General features: G+C 34.1%; 1 protein-coding gene across 3 annotated transcripts in view; it reads right to left on the bottom strand.

The window, feature by feature from the left end:
- The window catches only part of LOC126972445 (chitooligosaccharidolytic beta-N-acetylglucosaminidase), a 561,898-nt gene that overhangs the window by 428,266 nt on the left and 113,672 nt on the right, over positions 1-19,960 (bottom strand). The window lies entirely within an intron of this gene.

The raw sequence follows: 19,960 nt of genomic DNA, 5'->3' as shown, positions 1-19,960 counted from the left end.
ATGGCACTGGGCGTATAAATATAATAGCCTAAACACAAAGTCAAAGTAAAATAAACTTTATTGAAATAGGCTTAAACTAAGCGCTCCTGAATCGTCACTATACAATATAAATTACTGATTTTACCATATGTTCGCAATAAGTAAAGTTGAGCTCCTGAGAAGAAATACAAGAAGCTCAACGGCCACTCTTTTCAATCACGTCACTTTGTCAAATAAAAACGATCCCATAAAATGTAAACTGCCGAATTGAAATAATATAGGTATTCTAGAATATTCTGTATCGCGAATTTTCCGTACCCTTAACGTATCTATTGGATACCGACACCATGTCTACATTACCTTGACAACTTTGTGTCGCTGCAGACAGCAGAGGTTAAAAAAGTAAAAAAAAAACAAGATAAAGATCGTTCCGTAATTAATAAAGATATAAATACAGGCATCTATAAGAACATTATTTAAATTGAAAGTACAATCGAAATCTTAATCATAATTAATTACTACAGGTAATTAAATTACTAATTACACATCTTACAATGTACTTATGATTGTGGAAACATGTGGTTTATAGTGTTTATTCTTACTGGTAAGTAAATAAAACGTTTTAATATATGTTAAAAATATTTTTTTTTTGTAAAAAATATTTACTTTGCAGCAATACTACAAGTCCAAAATGCAGATGGGATTCATTTTATAGAACTAAGTTCAGAGCCTATATCAAAACAGAGAAAAGTATTCGATCAAGATAAGGAAATGACTACAGTCCAGACTGTAAAAAGTATAGATGGTAGAAAACATTGGCCCGTTTCTAGTTCGCAGAAGAAAAATTACACAAGACAAGGAAGCGAAAAAGCCAATGATAATAAACACAAAGACGAAAATCTTAAAAGCAAAATATCTTTATTAGTCGAACAAACATTACATGATACCGAATCGAAAATAAAAAAAGTTGATGGGATAAAACAACAACACAGAGAGACCCCTGCATATAAGGCTGGATTCATTTTGAGCATGATAAAAAGAAACAAAGATATGCTAACCGAACTATTTAGTGTTGCGGTAAAACATAAGGATAATTGGAAGGCGCTAGAACAGTTACAAATATTTGAATTCATTGTTCACACGAATGTTGACACAACTTATCTTGTTAAGCAACTAGTAGAAATACATATGCAATACATGAACGCTACTACAGCAAATGCCAGAAAAAGGATTGTGTTGCTTTAAAAAAATATGAGTGTGAATAAATAATTAGATATAATCGTGTGTATCATTCATATTGATAAGAGTTTATGAAATGCTGTTCCTTCACTTGCAGCAGGGAGGACAAAGCGATACGATACCGACTTCAGTGAGTCTGGTAATACGCCCTTTTACGTAGAGCTACAAGGGCGACTTATGAACGCACGGGTATAGCTACCAAACAATAATCATAAAAAATACATTATACACCTTAATATATGTGGCAACTGTCCTCTATGCGTCGGTGGCACAATATGTTTACTCTCACCACGGTTTGATCCTCGATCGCCACGTACCGATGTGTTTATTCAATGATTTATAACATCGACAACGCTCTTGTGAGTCCTCTGGTGTTACAAATAGAGCATTGGCCGAGATGGTGATCAGGGTTTGTGTGAATGTTTGCTCCTAACGTGAAAGTGAATTGGTGTACCTATATGATAATATAATAATACTGATTTCATTAACAAAAAATAATTTCTAAATGTAATTAAACTCTATTAAAATAGGCTTAAACTAAGCGCTTTAGAATCGTCACTACAAATATTTCTTTTAAATTACTGAACTTACCATAATTATGTTCCCAAAAAGTGAGAAGAACATACAAGAAACTCAACGGCTACTCTTTTCAATCAAATACAGTATTTTACAATGACTGTAATAACTAATATACATAACAAATTAGTTTGTAATGTGCTGCATCCAACATATATTTACAACCAACAACACAATAAAATGATACAGAAAATATTTCGAAACAAAATATAATGTCTGCCAAAAGCGAGCAATGGACTTTACAAAAGTGTATTCGATAAATATATGCTACAAATACAGATTCAACGTTTGGATAACTCTTCCCCAATTTGTATAAAAACCGTGTATCCAAAGCTTTGTATCTCATAAAACAAAAGAGCATCACAATGGACAAATGAAAACTTTTTTCGGCGCAATACAATGGAGCCTAAATAGACATATTTTGAGGGTAGGGTTGACCAGATACAATACTATGAAAAAAACTATGTTCGATCAAATTATTATATCAAATCATCTTTTACACATATTAGTGTCTTGCATTGCGGATTATACGTTTCGGCTTCAAATTAAGACAATTAAGAACAGAAATCAGGAGATCCGTAGAGAAACAAGTCACTGACATAGACCAAATGATTGCAAAACTAAAGTGGCAGTGGGCAGAGCACATAATTCGACATATAAATGGTCGGTGGGGCAATAAAATCCTCGAATGGTGCATAGACATTAGATACCGGAAGACGCAGTGTTGGTAGCCCCCCCCTACAAGATGGACCGACGATCTGGTCAAGATCGCCTGAATACTTTGGATGAGGGCGGCGCAGGACCGATAGTCGCGGAGATCTTTGAGGGAGAGCTTTGTCCAGCAGTGGACGTCTTCCCACTGATGATGATGAAACGTAACTTGACCCGCCATCGACATGGAACATAATATGCGTCTGTTTCTAAGGCATGTTCCTAAGTGATTTAAATCACCGTAGACAGTGCCATGAATTTTTTAATTTATTTCTTATTTTATGGAATACTGAACAAATATGATGTTCACAATTATTTCGAGATTCATTCCACGGTCTGTTTCAACTCAGAGACATCTAAAAAACGATAAATGTACAACCCTAATGGTTTTAGGCAAAATACAAGTTGAATGTTTAATTTGCCATTTTAATTTAAAAAGTAAACACTTCCATTACATTTTTTATTCAAATAAAAGTAGAGTGGAGAGTTACCTCTAGGAGGCTCCTTTGCACGGCATACCGGCTAGATTATGGGTACCACAACAGCACCTATTTCTGCCGTGAAGCAGTAATGTGTAAGCATTATTGTGTTTCGGTCTGCAGGGCGCCGTAGTTAGGGAAATTACTGGGCAAATGAGGCTTAACATCTGATGTCTCAAGGTGACGAGCGCAATCGTAGTGCCGCTCAGAATTTTTGGGTTTTTCAATAAACCTGAGCGGCACTGCATTAAAATGGGCGGGGAGTATCAATTACCATCGTCCTGCTCATCCTGAACGTCCTGCTCGTCTCGTCTCTTATTGTCATTAAACCATTTTCCACCACGAGAAGTAACACAAATTGCCACTGTCTAAAGTATATTTTACAGTTTTAATGTTTTACAATTTATTTTTTCATTAATTTTTTTTGGCCTCTCTCTAACTCTCCAGTCTTGTAATAAATGTTTAGTGATACAATGAGACTATATTCAAATCAAAATCACTTTATTCATCTTGGTCAAGGAAATGACACATAAGTATCTCATTTTTTTTCTTTTTTACGTGTTACCACCGCGCACGGAAAAGGAAGAGCTTTCATGAGAAGAAGTGGCGAGAAACTCACAGTTATTAAACGTCACACATTAACACATTGTCGGGGGTACATAAAAGGATATAGGATACTCTTATCCTAAAAATTTTATGAGTGCCCAAGGGAGAGCAGTACGAATCTTTGGTCGCGTCCAAATAAATCATAGACTTAGAATATACTAGCGTATATACCAGCTGACATACCTACCGATAAAACGTGACCAATTTTGACTTGTCAATCGACTTGAGAGGTTTAATATTCACAATACTAAGGGGCTAATGTCAACCATGGCTGTCTGTTTACGACTTGTCAATAGAAATCGATTACAGTACTACTTGCTTGCTGTCTCTCCGTTAAAGATGTTCATCTCCCTCGCACACTTTGTTAAAGTGAAATTTTTATTACACCGTCTCAAACTTTTTCCTCTGTGTGTTGCACGTCGCGTGACGGTCGGGCGGCGCCTATAGTTTGCACCAGCTGACCGTGTAGTGTATAGACTATTACTCATTTAGTTAGAGACATAGTCTTCTTTTACTATTTCCCATTATCATTCCAATTTTCCAAGTATAAAATTAAGATCGACAAAGCGATTTTATACCCTTAATGGAATATTATTCTAAAAATTTTTAGTTAAATGTCTATAATGTGAAAAAAACTTTCACTTTTACCGTGGTTGAAATGCGTGCGAATAAGAATATCATAATAATAATATTGACATAATTTTACACAAATTATATTGTCCCTGACAAGGCATAGCCTGTACTACGGCTACAAGACAACGATATAATTAATACAATATACTTACTTAAACGAGCTCAATCAAAGAGCATTTTTAACCGACTTCAAAAAAGGAGGAGGTTCTCAATTCGTCAGTATTTTTTTTATGTTTGTTACCTCAAAACTTTCGACTGTGTGAACCGATTTTGATAATTCAATTTATTTGAGAGCTGGTGCTTCCCGAATGGTCCCATTGTAATTTGGTCCAGATCTGACAATGGAATCCATGAGAAAACCATAAAAGTCTTAAAGTTTGCTATACATACGTATAGCAAAGTGGATAATAAATTTACGAATAAGTCAATATCGCGCCAACCGATTTCGGTGATTATTTTTATTGGAAAGCATATACTTCAAAGATAGTTTGGTAAGAGTTTGGTTAGGTTCTGAATTCTGATAACGGAATCAATGACAAAGTAACGGTAACACTGTCTGTAATCAAATTGCAAAGTACTTACGTTCATTGCTGCATTGAAAATTTTTTGTATAATTACACATATCAAATTGTTAGTTAGTGTACTTCAAATTCACTAAATATCATAAATTAAAAAAAAAATAACCTAAAAAACAACCGCCTTCAAAAACACTATTCCAAAACAATAGATAAAATGTGCACTAAAAAGTATAAAAATAATTGCATATTTTTATACAATCTAATTCTTGTTACGATTATTGTAATTTTTGGAGTCGGTGTCATCCAAGATAGGCTTGTAACTAAATACATAGTCATAGGTGAGATGTGCTTGAGTCGTGAGGAGGTGAGAGGCGAGAGCGGGTAAATACGCAATTATTTTTATACTTATTAGTGCAAATTATATATATTATTTTGGAATAGTGTTTTTGGAGGCGGTTGTTTTTTTGTTAAATTTTTTCTAACTAGCTTCAATTTTAATTTAACAGATGACTGTAAATTATCAACAAAAGAGTACCTGCTTACACTTGTCAACATTTATGTTGTGGCTTACTGAGAGCTGGCAACCATATTTTTTTCAATTCTTTACATAATTTCCTTTAAAATTACGTACAATTTATCAAAAATACATATAAGTTCAATTTGCAACCAAATAAATAACAGGTACTTGCATACTTAAACGAACTGAACTTTTTACAAACATATTTCGGTAAAAAAAAGTTATATAAAATAAATATTTGTAGTGAAGACTTAAAAGCCCTTAGTTTAAGCCTAATAGAATAAAGTTTATTTGACTTTGACTTTAAACATTACATTTAAACATCCATGACTCGGAAGCAAACATCCACAGTCATCATATAAATGTTTGCACTTACCGGGATTAGAACCCGGGACCACTTCTCAGTGCGCAGGGTCACTAACCACTGGGCTGTATGGGTCGTCATAGAGTAATTGCAAGGCGAGTAAACCATTAGGCCTTAATGCGGACAAACTTGAGGGCAGAATCAAGATAACGTTAATTGTACATACAATACGGTTGAGTGTATATTGTTCTGTAAATTTCCGTTAAAATGTTCAAAAAATGGGTACTTACAAAAGTCCTAACAATGCCTTGATTAAAGAATATGCCTATTCCAAGTATTTCGTATATGAATTGGGATACATCCACGTTTCGGAACAGCTATCATTTAGACAGCCACCGGCTATACTGCACACAGATAGGTTTGATCCTTGTGCGGATGGAAAATAGAAATTTTATGCTAAAGTGGATACCTTGTTACAGTTATAACGAAGTAATACATTATTTTTAATGTGTAACTTCTTTCTTTTTTAATTGCAATTATTTTGTTTTTCTCTAATATTTCTAATTTAAAATAAAAGTTCCAAGCTACTTAAATTTTATGATTTTTTTATTTGCAGAGATGGGTAAATCCAAAGCATACATGCAAATTAAAAATTATCGACAAAAGAGTAGGATATTAAATGTCACACATGCTTACTGTCTTAATGTCAGACTACTGTAAATCTCGTTTGTTCTTTTTTTGGTTATAGTGATAATACTGTTAAAATTACTTTTATCTTAATACTTAATGCAGTATAAATGCCTAACCAAAAAGATATTATGTTCTATGGATGAATGTGAAGTCTCCAGTACGCATTAGGCTAGCGTGGGGACTACAGACCATTCCTTCTCGCCTAAGTGTGGAGGCCTATGGCGATCAGTGGTATATATAAAACGTGTAATTGAGTACGCCAAAAATCTCGAAGATTAAAATTAAACTGAGTACAACGTGATGACTTTTATTGATAGGGCCCCATCAAAATAATTTGCAACGGGCCCCAGATGGTATAGTTACGCCACTGGTTATTTCTGAATCTTTCTAACATTGTGATCCAATATGAAATTTTTGGCTGATTTTTATTTGATTCATTTGCTCGTACATTTGAGACTAAAATATCACACATGAGAATAAAAATATTTATATTCGTACCAACAAATTCTTTCACAGTTAGTTACCCTGGAGTGCTATAGTGACCGGAATTTGATCGTTTCAATTCCTCCTTTTTTAAAGAATTAAAATTTACAAATATCCCTCATTAGCAGATGCGTCTATTATAAAATAAAGCAGTTTCGAAATTCAGCATTCAAGACTAAGTTGTTTGCCAACTACAATTATTGATTGCTGCGTTGATAAGTCAGAGATATTCAGGTAATGTCTAATAACGGGTCAAACCATTAGCGGATTATTATGAAAAATAATCGTCCAGAATGCCAACCCACAGACGGAAATCTTTATGGAAGGAAAGACACACGAACATACAAGTCAACTGATGCCAAGTAATCACCCTCGCTCACATTCTCTTGCTGCACTAAAGAATCACAGGAAGTTTGCAATCCTTTTTGGAAGTGTACGTGCTTTTTATTGAAGGTCAAGTCGCATTATCCTGGAAACTTGCGTAGTGCAAGGGGTCTTATTCCACAATTTGTTTGAACGAAGCACAAAGTTCTTTGGGAAGTGTATTGGGGCCACTTTTGTTTTTACCTTATTTAAATGATTTTCCTAAAGTAACTAATTATCGATCCTATCGTTTGCTGATGATATTGCAATTGCAATATTGAGCATAATAAAGAGTACGAATATTGGATAAGATAATCAAATGGCTTGACATGAATGCTCAAAATGCTAATTTATCAAAGACAAATTATATACAGTTTAATGTAAAAGGGCGTCAACAAATGCAATTAAATATAAAATATAATAATATAGTTATAAATGAAATTGAAATGATTTTTTTTTGCTAATACAGATTGATAAATATCTCAACTACTCTAGTAATATTGGCAAAGTTCGTAACAAAATTAATCGTTTTGTCTACGTACTTAACAGGGTAAGAAATATATGACACACAGGCTATCCTTTACTAGGCCTATCATAGATACGTTGCATCAGTTTTACGCTATGGACTACTAATATGGGGAAATGGTTCATATTATGTTCAGAGAGTTTTGTTGCCCAAAATGCTTACGTAGGTCTCAACACAACACAAACAATCAAAACAAAATTTTTTCTTAAAAATAGCCATAACATGTATATAAAATTATAAATCAAATTGCATGGGGAATTGAAAATACTGTCAAATGAAATGTTTATACCAAGACTGTTTAAATGGCAACTTGAACATAATTTTTATAGTATTAATGAATATTTAAATAAGAGTTAAGTTTTTGAATGCTTTTAATTTAAGCTGGATAGTATATTCCAAAGCAAATTAAATAATTTCATTTCATTTCATTTCAAAACTGCACCGTATAATTAAAATCAGTATATGGAGTATCAAAACGGTTTAAGCACGCTGCAGTGTCCAGCGACTTGGTCAGTTTCTTTCATTCGAGGTAGAATACACAACTAATTGTGGCATTAAACAATGGTGCCTCTTAGCAAATGGCACAAGTAACGCGTCTGCCATTGTCTATTTATATTCAGAGCATTTCGAAATTGCGCGGAACGCCATATTTTAACTTACTGCTTAAAATACTGCTAAGTATGATGTTCAGAACAATGCTTTCTAGCAGAAGTTATACGTAAAGTGTAAGGTAAAAATGCTCTCAAATTATTTTCTGTTCTTTTTATCAATGCTTAACATTGATTAGTATTGTTTAAAACAATAATTGTTTCGTAGTGAGTGTCGATCGGCAACATTAGTTTTAAGTAATGTCTTTGACAATGCCAATTATTGTTCTCCTCCCTTAAGGAGAGGGCCTTTATATATGTCAATTTCAATTCGAATTCAATATACTACTCTTGCTGAGACTTCTCACCACATCTTGTCGTTTTTTTTTATGAAAATCCGGGACGAGACTAGCAGAACGATCAGCTGATGGTAATACGCCCTGCCCATTACAATGCAGTGCCACTCCGGATTCTTGAAAGGCCCAAAAATTCTGAGCGGCATTACAATTGCGCTCGTCACCTTGAGACATAAGATGGTAAGTCTCATTTGCCCAGTAATTTCACTAGCTACGGCACCCTTCGAAACACAGTAATGCTTACACATTACTGCTTCACGGCGGAAATAGGCGCCGTTGTGGTACCCATAATCTAGCCGGCATCCTGTGCAAAGGAGCCTCCCACTGGTAAAATGGATATATTATAATATTACTAGCTGACTCAGCAAACGTTGTATTGCCATATAAAGTACTAAAAAAATTAAATAATTAAAATTTTTAAGGTATAAAAAATAGATGACGACCGATTCTCAGACCTACCAAATATATCGTACATAAAATTTATCGTACTACAATAATCATTATATTCGATTGCCATCTTGCAACTCTATTGCGTATCTGTGAATGTAATAGAATAATATTAAAATCACGATAAAAAAATAGGTGCTGATCGTAGGCGGGTAAAAATTGAATTTGTACGTGTTTCTAATGCTGAATCACAATAAAAAATAAAAAAAAAAAATAAAAAAAAAATAGGAGTTTACTGGACTATAACATTTAGGGGGATGAAAATAGTTGTTGTTCGATCGACCTACCCAATATGCACACAAAATTTGATGAGCATCGGTCAATCCGTTTCGGACTACACGAGAATTTTATATATTAGATGTACGTACCTATTTGATTAAAAATAGTCTTGGCGTCTTTGATCAAATATTTGAATTCAAATTCAAATATATTGATTCAAATTAGGATGAGACATCACTTATTGAAAGTCAAAAACTACCACCCATTCCAAAAAGAATGCCTCAGACCTGAGAAGAATGGGCGCATTAAACTCAGCGGGCTTTTATTTTTTCATCATAAAATATTTTTACAAAGTAATATTGTACAATCAAACTTATTATTTGATAACCTGAGGGCGGTCGCTTCATTCCCAATCTGTGGACGAAACATTAAGAAAGTCCTTTATGTTATAGTTACCTTTACCACACAAACACTTTTTAACAATTCTTTTCAATATCGTTATACATTTGTTTTGAACATTTTCTGGGATCTTGTTGTAAAAGCATATACATAAAAGACTTACTAACTCGACTTAGCCGAGTAGTAGGCAAAACAAGTTCATGTTTGTTCCTCGTGTTAACATTATGATTGTCACAGTTTCTAGCAAATAGGTACCTCAATGTGCTTATGAACATATAGAACATTATCAAGAATATATTGAGAAGCAACAGTCAAAATGTTTATTTTTTTTAATTTTTCTCATAGGACATAATACAAAAAAAATATCTAAAGTAGGTATACCAGTCGCGCCGTATCTATGTCAGTCAGCTGTCTAATATTTTTAACCGCATATGCTGCAGAACTAAGCCTCATTAGGAATATCGAGGTACCAAGGGTATATTACAATAATACATATATATATATCTTAAATCATATATACGTCTAGATAGACTATGACAACTGTGAAAACGTCGAAAAAAATTGACTTTAGAACTAAACCCATACTAACACAATGTAATGTCATCCTAATCGCGAGTGTAGGACGTAACTTGTCACGCACACTAAACTAATATTCCTGGCCTGTGCAAGAGACTCTAATCTAGACGTATAAATTATGTTAGGTACTTATATTGTAAGTCCTAAAAGTATAAAGAACATCTCAACAGAAAAATACTTTATCAATTGGCATAATTTGTCCAGCGTTTGACTCTTCAATAACAATTTCAATACACTTTAGAATTAATAAAAAAACTATTTAACGCAGTCTTCACATTAAAGTCTTCCCTACCATTTTAGTTTTACAAAAAGCCGTAAAATATTTAATGCGATTAATAATAGAAAATTTAATATCAAAATTAACGCGGCAAATTATTTAGGCGGTTTTAAACAAAATGTCAAAATTGACGGATAGAACTTTTTTTTTTGGGTTTATGGCCTGGTATCTAACCTTTAGGCCAATCGGATTGAACATAATTTACAATAACAACAGAATAAATTTTGAAGATAGCATAATCTTCTTCTAATTTTCTTTAAAAAAAGAAATGCTTAGTACATATGTTAAATACCTACCTGCAGATAGGACTAACGCCGTGCATTTTTTCCTGTAAGCTTATAAAATGCTTTTGCAATATTTCCACGGGACGACATTCCTGTGTTAAAAATCATTCATTGTTATACGTAATTAATTATTCCTACAATAATAAAAGCAGATTTTAATTAATTAAATTCATTGAATGCTAAACATCACTTGCCTCCCAATGATTCTCAGACAAAGCTCAAAGTGTATTATTTTATAGACAAATCAAATTGCACAGTGGCATGTGCGAAAAACATAGCTTGTGTTAACGTAAAATAATACATATTACAATGGTATAAAGTTAATAATCGTACAGGTATATTGTGCAGATATGTCTTTTTGCTGTATCTCGATAATATAATAGGGGATGGAAGGAGGCGTGTTCGTGGCTCGTCGCAAATATAATCAAGGACAAAGAATGCTATAGAGACGAAAAATATTCGTATTATTAATAATTGATGACATTTGATTAATTATTGTAGATAATTAAAAGTTTTGTAGTTCTAGGAAACCACGATGTAACCTTAACTTTTTTTTCACAAAATAAGCTATTAAAATCAGCTCAATAATCGAAAGAACTAGAATTTTTATATATTATGCTTTACTTATTCATAAATAAACAATTTCTTGTAATAAAAATACATTTGTCAGGTTAAAAAACGGTTTATAAATTTTTAAACCGTTTTTTAATATAGACGTTTGTAATCAATGAAAATAGCCATATTAAATGTGGCAATGGCATCAACAATATGTTTTGAGATTTTTATTAACGACTATTGCATTATTTAGGTTGAAAATATCAATTATTTTTCATTTAAAGTTGAACCTCACAAAATAAGGAATACCGTATGATACACAAGAAAAAATTGTTTATAGTTTCACAATAAAAATTGCAATCAAAAACGATGGAATGGAAACAAATAACAAACAATTATTCCACACTTTTAAACAATTTAATCAACATCATCACTCATTAACTTGTGTTATTATAAGTTAGTACCAAACATTACCTTATAAACCAACACGTATGTTTTTAGTGACAGTACATATTATTTTTTATTAATACTTTACGATCACTTATTATGGAGTCCGTATGCTGGGCTACGTCTCTGGATGTGGTAGAAGTTCCAACTCAGCTGAAGCAGATTAAATGCACAACGGCTCAGTGCATCTGAAACTTATTGGAAGCAATGGGTATAACTATTAAAATTTGAAGGAACACAATAGTTTAAACACAGATAAAAACAATCGCTTATCATACTGCGATTGCGCGAACGGAACGAACTTAAATGTAAATAATAGTGTGTGATAAATTGTCGATTCTTTAAGATTTAATCCGATTGGCTGGAATAAGTTTGAAATATTTAAGGTTTTAAGCGTCTCCACGTATTTCCCAGCCACTAATCAACGCTGCTCGACGAGCGCTACGCTATCACAATGCTGCTATTACATTTGCTCAATAATTGCCACCACCCCCTTCCCCCGCCATCGGCCCCCTCTACAGATGATCGCTCCTCAATGGATAGCTATGCTAACGTCTACCGTTCAATATACCCTGCACAATGTAATCAGAGCTAGGGTACCTGCGATATAATTTATATTTGCTGTATATACAAGGGCTAGTTGCTGTTAGGTAGAACATAAAACTTTGCACATGATACGTGCTAGGAGCCACGGCGCCGGCTGCGCATTTTCTGCTGTCAAGCAATAATGAGCAAGCATTATTGTGATTTTGAAGAGCGCTTAGCTTTTGATCATCCTCCTCATCGCGTCGTATTCCTCATTGCTGAGGGTCGTGGTTTCTCTGAGGATTCAACTTTTTGACAATAGTTCGCCACCTGTGTCTGTCTTTGGCTACGTGCAGTGTGCCATGAAGTCCGGTATCCAGAGATGTGCGGATTTGGTCAGACCATCTTACTTATAGGGCTGCGACCTCTGGGGCGTCGTTCGTCTACCTTCCCAGTAACTATTTGTTGTTCGAGGTTGTGGCCATCTTTTCTAGCGGTATGTCCAAAGAACTCTAAGATTCCACGGAGGCAGATGGATGAGAGTCTGGTTTTAACACCTAGAGTGTGAAGGATGGATTGGTTGCTGTGGAATGGTGTCCAAGGGATTTGAAGCATCTTCATCCAGCACCACATCTTAAAGCCCATGTCTCAGCCCCATTGTTAAGCTTAGCTATTGATATCACACGGATAAAGAAACAGCATCAGCAAACGAACAGTTATTTCGCGCAAGCGCAATTTTAAATTACAAGAATAGGTACTAAACGGCACTGTATTTTAATGGATATGCCAGATTAGAAAATTCAAATATCTTGATGAATTATTACCAACAATATGCCAATATTTGTTGACAGGGGAGCTTGGCACCAAGCTACGTTGGTCATTGTGATTTATGTTTGAGCACACCGTGATTTTGAGATTGTGTTAATAATTTAAAAACTTTTCTAGTTAAAAGCATTTCCAGCGAAAATGACGAATTTGAACTTCAAAATGAAGCCGTTATAAAATTTAATGAATTTTTAATTACCTCCTTAGGGGCGATGTAGCTGAATGAAATTTTGAAAATATTCTTGTTTGTTATATTCTGATCTTTAACAAATAATTCTTACTTAATACATACGTAGTATTTTCTTTGATTAACGCGAGCGTTACACATTTAAATAAAATACTTTTATAGGATTAAAAGGCGTGTGATTGTTACCGTATTGTATTTTTAAAATAAGTTTTTGCGTAAAAGTTAGATTATTGGTATTATTTTATTTAACTTTTTATTCTTCTTTTTATTTAATGTAATTTGGTGAGATTCCACATGACAAATTTAGATTTTGTTACAAAATACCTACCATAAATACTGAAACAAAGAATCCATTGCAAATAACTTTTATTACTTTTACTGTGTATTAGTTAAATGCATTAATATAAAACAATTTAAAATATAAAAAGCTTATTTGAAGTGTTCTAGGTGCTTTCTTCATCAAAATCTTTCTTGCTTTGACCACCATTTTCGTACGAACGCTACGTGTACGGCCAGATCTTTTTCTGTCACAAACAGAGGAGGTCTCATTGTACCTATTAATAGCCCGGTACACAAATATTTTTGTAATACCAAGCGTATGGAGAGTTTTAAAAATTGCATTTGGCTCCATTCCTTCTTTCTGTAATGCAATCACAGCAATTTGGTTGTCTTTATCACCCCACCCCACTTCATTTTAATACCGCAAAATATTCTAGAAAATATTGGCGCCAAAATGAGAAAACTCAATGAACTATCATTCTAAAATGACAGATTCCAAATTCAAATGTAATATTTTGTTTATTTTTAATTGTAACTAATAAAGTATTTATGGCCAGACTAAGTATACTAAGAGCTTAAACACCTACTGCAGTACTAAATAACAAATTCTGAACTAGTATATAAAACATAAAATTAACATTATAATGTTAATTACGGAAGGCACGTAATTAATTAGTAATGTCAGCCACGCGTGTCAGTTCACGTAGTAGACACTAATGAAACTCAGGTGGCCGTAATAAGCTACTAATGAATTGAGTACCAACAGACAGACAGCGCTGCCCGCAAATCTACTAACCCGTTCGCTCGCGTTGAAGAGAAACTATTTATTTAACCTGTTTACGTTTTGAGTTTAATTTACTATATATCCTATCTTTGTGTTTATTTTATTTTTACACACTTCAAAATACTATACCTGCTAAATATGTAACGGAGCTTTTTTTTTCCTTCGGTTATACTGCGAATACTTATACTATAAGATGCAGCCTGTTTCGGAGATGGTTTTAGTATAATACGATTCGAAACCTATTTTTTTTAGCAAAAATGTTCTTTTTCTTTTATTTTGTTGCACCAACAACTATTAATACTAAAAGTATTCGAATAAAAAAAAGTGCCCGCTTTTTTGCAAAGGAATTTATAAATGATTAATAAAAAATAACGAAATATAAAAGCCCCATATTTCTTGCAATACACAGTTACAAATGTTAATTGATACTGTTAGTATAGTATTCAAAATAATTATTAATACATACATTGTCTTATTAATTAACGCGATGTAAAGTTTCACTAGTTTAAAATTACTTCTCCCTGTCACGTAATTGTGTAGTGACAAAGGTAACTTTTAAATTTGGAGTAACTTTACTTCGCGTCAATTATTAACACACCCTATGTAAGTACTATTATAGGCTTGAATTTTTGTTTCCAAGAACCCCTTTACAGATGAAGCCCTCCTCCAAGAATTGAAAGTCTTCTCCAGATCGAGATAGCTGGAACCAGCTGCCTGAATAATTTCGTCTTCCCTTCTAGCATACAGTCTGCCAAAAACCACTTTACAGGTTAAAGCCTCCGCCAAGGATTGCCAGTCTTCTAAAGATTGAGATAGCTGGAACCATCTGCCTGAATTATTTCGTCTTCCCATCTAGCATACGGTCTGCCTTTATTTCGTATCCCTTAAGGTCCAAGCGGCTATCTTTTTATATCTGTTGATCCATCTTTGGTCTTATAGACGTGTCACATGTCCCGCTCATTTCTGTATCCTTTGCTTTCATGTCAATTCGTAGTGTTTTTGTATCTTTTTATGAAAGAGGAGGTCAAACGAGCATACTGTTTTTTTTTAATGAAAATAAGGGACAAGACGAGCAGGAAGTTTAGCTGATGGTAATTGATACGCATTGCCTATTACAATGCAGTCCATAATCTTGTATCCTGTGCAAAGGAGCCTCCCAGTGGTAGACTTCAGTGCTTAGGCTCCTTTCATGTCAGCTAGATTATGGGTACCACGACGGCGCCTTTTTCTGCCGTGAAGAGTAATGTGTAAGCATTATTGTGTTTCGGTCTGAAGGGAGTCGTAGCAAGTGAAATAACTGGGCAAATAAGACTTAACATATGTCTCAAGGTGACGATAGATAGCAATTGTAGTGCCGCTCTGAATTTTTGGGTTTTTCAGCAATCCTGAGCGGCACTGCATTGTAATGGGCAGGGTATCAGTTACCATCAGCTGAGCCCCTGCTCGTCTCGTTTCAAACTGTCATAAAAAATTGTATCACCGCTATATTAAGAGCGTTGCCGATCTTATAAAGAGTCCATTAAACGTAAATTTCAATTCAAAGACTGAAAACACTTTTTTTCGTGGCGAGCTAGGATCGAGGCTCGGTGGTTAGGGTTAACGGTTCAAGACATTGCTTAACTGAAGATATAACGATGTTTTGTTACCAATATATTTTTCTTATGGCATTTTTAATCGTAGTATAGGTTTTATTAGCATTATTAGTATGAAGCAGATTAATCATTAATTTATTCTTCCCTTTGTAATTAATCACAATTACATAACTATCTACTCCAAATGTCACGAGGGTCTGCTGAAAACCAGTGCGGTGTTGGTGTCTTGAGCACTGACCAGCAACGTTCTGAGTGAGATCCTTTTAGCAGGGAATCACGCGCCGCACAGTTCCTTAATTTTTTTATTTTATATAATTTTTGTTACTTATTTCATTTAATTTATTATTTTAAAATTTATACTGTAAATTGAAGTTGTGTGTTTCTGCTAATAAAGTGTTTCTATTCTATTCTAATCATCTAAGCAGTGGTGGATTTACAGATTTGCCGCCCGTAGGCTATTAAATTTTTGCCGCCTCAAAATTTAGAGGTTATCTTATCTTAGTCCACAATCATATCAATTTTCTATCAATAAAATTCCAACTTTATGATTTGTGCTCCATCATCCTCGTTACATCAACTCAACTTTTCCCTTATGGTTAGTTGATACTAACCATAGTTCTCAATGATTTGAGAACTATGGTAACGTGTTAGATCCTTGATTATTTTTCCAGTAAAGAATTATCAAAAAACATTATTTTATGCAAAATATATCTCACTCATGTAGCACTTTTAAAGTAAGGTAAGGTATGTCTTAAAACTATACAATACTTACATAATATGAATAAAGATTACATAAAAAATATATATTTGACGAACGTTGATTTATTATTTCTCTTACAGTTTAAAAACAATACAATAGATATATATTTTCTTAATTATTTGTTAGTATTATAATTTAAGTTAAATTATATAAGCATTACAATACTTTTTTTACAAGACTTTAAATTTGCAAAAACACTTATTATATCGTCGTACGAAATCTTGTTCAGTAGCTCAGACTCTATGCACAAGAGAGCTACAGCGTTTAGCTTTTCATGACTTAAAGTGGATCGTAGGTAGGTATTTACTCTCTTCAAGCAAGAGAAGCTTCTTTCTCGTGAACAATTTGTCGCTAGTGTACAAAGAGCCATACGAATTACTATATCATACTATAGGTTTGGATAAATGTTTCCTAGATTCTGTTCGAGCAGGAATGATGACAGATTCTTTAATGATCCAGAAATTGGTTTTATTGAAATCCTTTCAGACAAAAGGTAGCTTTGAAAATGTACGCATTCCTTAACTAAGTCTGTTTCTAAAACATTAGGATACATTTTTCCCAAAAAAACTGGCTTTTTCCGTCAGAATTGAGTGTAACAACTCACTCATTTTCTTGCCGTTTTTCTAACTCGGATATGAGTCTATCTTTGAAAACGAGAATCGTTTTAACCCTGAAGTAATCACTCGCAGCTATTCCAATATATTCATCGGGTGTTTCATCAAATCTTTTTTTTCGTTTTGGTTGTCTTTTTTTCATCTCTCTTGTATATTCTTTCGATACGCTTAACTCGATAGCCTTTTCTTCGAAGTACTTGAAATTCTCTCTCTCGTAAAGATCAGCAACGGTAATAAAATCTTTGTTAAAAATCTAAATTTGAACATTCACTTTGCTTATTCTCTCCAAAAAAACATACCATACAACAATCATTACCGCAGTTTCCAGTTTTTCTAAATTAAAAGGTCATTCCCGCTGCTTCTTGCCGCGCGCAGGCTTTTCGGCACAATAATCGTTGATCGATTACAAAGTTTTAAGAATTTTGGGCCAAGATTCTTTCAAACTATTACATGAATCCTCTTTAGCTGACCAACGTGTGAGATTTACCCTTTTAACGGCGTTCTGTGGAGCTCACAATAAAAGCAACTGTTTTTGTAGAGGTGTTGAAATATTTATTATTTAGCACTGAATATTCCAATTTTTGTTAAATATTTTAATTTCTCTCCAATTTTAGAAATTCGTATTTTGTATGTGTATATTTTTTTTTCAATTTGTAAATCGAAATAAAAAAATTATGAATTAAATTTGCCGCCCAAGGCTCCAGCCTACTCAGCCTGCTGGTAAATCCGCCACTGCATCTAAGATGAAAATTTTCAAGACCAATAATTAAGGGCAACAAAATCTCGGCAGTAAAATGATATTAGGTTTAAAATAGAGTGTGATTAATTAAGATAAAATAAACCGAGGTAAGAGATAGCTTTGAGCCACCGGATGCTAAAACGACTGAAAATTATCTGGCAAAAGTGAAATGTAAAAGTAATTACTCGAAATGAAGCGTGGCGATGGAAATTCGTTTAAATAGGGTTACCATCATATTAGTATTTTCTCGGCTTTTTTAATTTTTTTGTTTTAATATCATTTTATTTAAGTATTTTTTAGGTTTTGTGGCCCGCAATATAGACCGATGATCTGTTAAAAATCGCTGGAATAGGTTTGCTGAGAGTAGCTCTGGACCGATCGTCGTGGAGATCTTTGGAGGAGGCCTTTGTCCTGCATTGGATGACTTCCGGCTGAAATGATGAAAATGATGATGTTTCGAGTGCTATATGTTAAGTCAATAAAATCCAAAGGGTTAAAGAGCCGCCCTAAGCAAAGTTTCAGATCCAGTGCATGTATAGGTCTTTTTTTTGCATATTACGCATAATTTTCAAAGGAGATTGACAGACATTCCTGGGCCCAGGTGATGATGTATAAGATGAAAGTAGCACCATTTAAAAGCTTACATTTAAATAATCCATAATTGAAAATTTGGGAATATTTGTCAATCTAGGAGATGAGCAATTGACGAAATAAAAATGAGGTTATGTCTAAAACTATATGTTGACAGCTGATCTATTGTAGAAATTTATCACATAGACTTATATTTGCTAGGTACCTAAACAGTTGACGTACCTACTTACCAAAATATTAATAAACTTGGAAACGTGGAATCTTTTTGTTTTTCCAGGTAGGCTTTTTTTACATATTAAATATTCTTTGTCACTCTACGTAAATGTATCAACTACTGTAATGATAGTTTACTTCTTAGGTCTCGAGGTCTTCTATATGCCCCTGAGCCTTATGTTTTATTTCAGATCTAAACTATCAACAAATTACAGCTTTGAAAGAAATTAGTGATTATAAAAGCGACGACTCACAGAAACCTCTACGTGTGAGCAGAAAGTGACGGTGTCCGCTGACCTGCTGACGGGGTAATAATGGGTCCCTGGTAGATAGATTGACCCACCAGTCTCATCGCGAACACTTGATGTTGCGCGTGGATACTAACCAACTGGACCTATAACCCCGACGTGGACCTGACGTTGATCATCGTTGATCATCTCCAGGGTTCGTGGAGGGTAGAGAGCGGAGGGAACGAAAACCAATTTAACTAGGGGAACGAATCGATTCACAGCAGCTCAAAACTAACATTCCAACATTACCCACAATGTTGTAGTTGGATCTGTCACATTGATTTTATAGACACGTAATCGTTGTTGCTCGCATCATTCTTTATATCAAGCTTCGATTGTAATTAACGAGTACTTACATTAAACGGTTTCTACAATTTATTCAGTATTATCATTTTAAATAAGTACTCCAGTGTACGAGTAACGTACATAATTGGCGACCGTGACAGGACACGTACCAAACGGACCGGAACAGTGGATCGAAATCCGAAATTATTACACAGTTTCAAAGTCTAGCTGAAGTTGGCCAGCACAGCACGGCAGCCATCAGTCGGTCAGCACCGCGCCACAACCAGCCTTCGGAATATACAACGGGAATAGCATAGAAGGAATCTAGCATCGCCGGACATTGATGAGATTTGCAATGTCGCTCCGCAGCGCAGCAGGATTCACCAAGCTAAGTGCCTTTCCTTTCCATTCTATTAAATCACATCTACATCCTATCCTCTTAATCCATTTTTTGAATTGTTTTCGTTTGTGCAAACAGTGTTAGTTGTTGGTTGTTAACCTATAA

Source organism: Leptidea sinapis, chromosome 26, assembly GCF_905404315.1.
Source record: "Leptidea sinapis chromosome 26, ilLepSina1.1, whole genome shotgun sequence".
Lineage (NCBI taxonomy): Eukaryota > Metazoa > Arthropoda > Insecta > Lepidoptera > Pieridae > Leptidea > Leptidea sinapis.
This window is presented reverse-complemented; position numbering and strand designations above follow the sequence as displayed.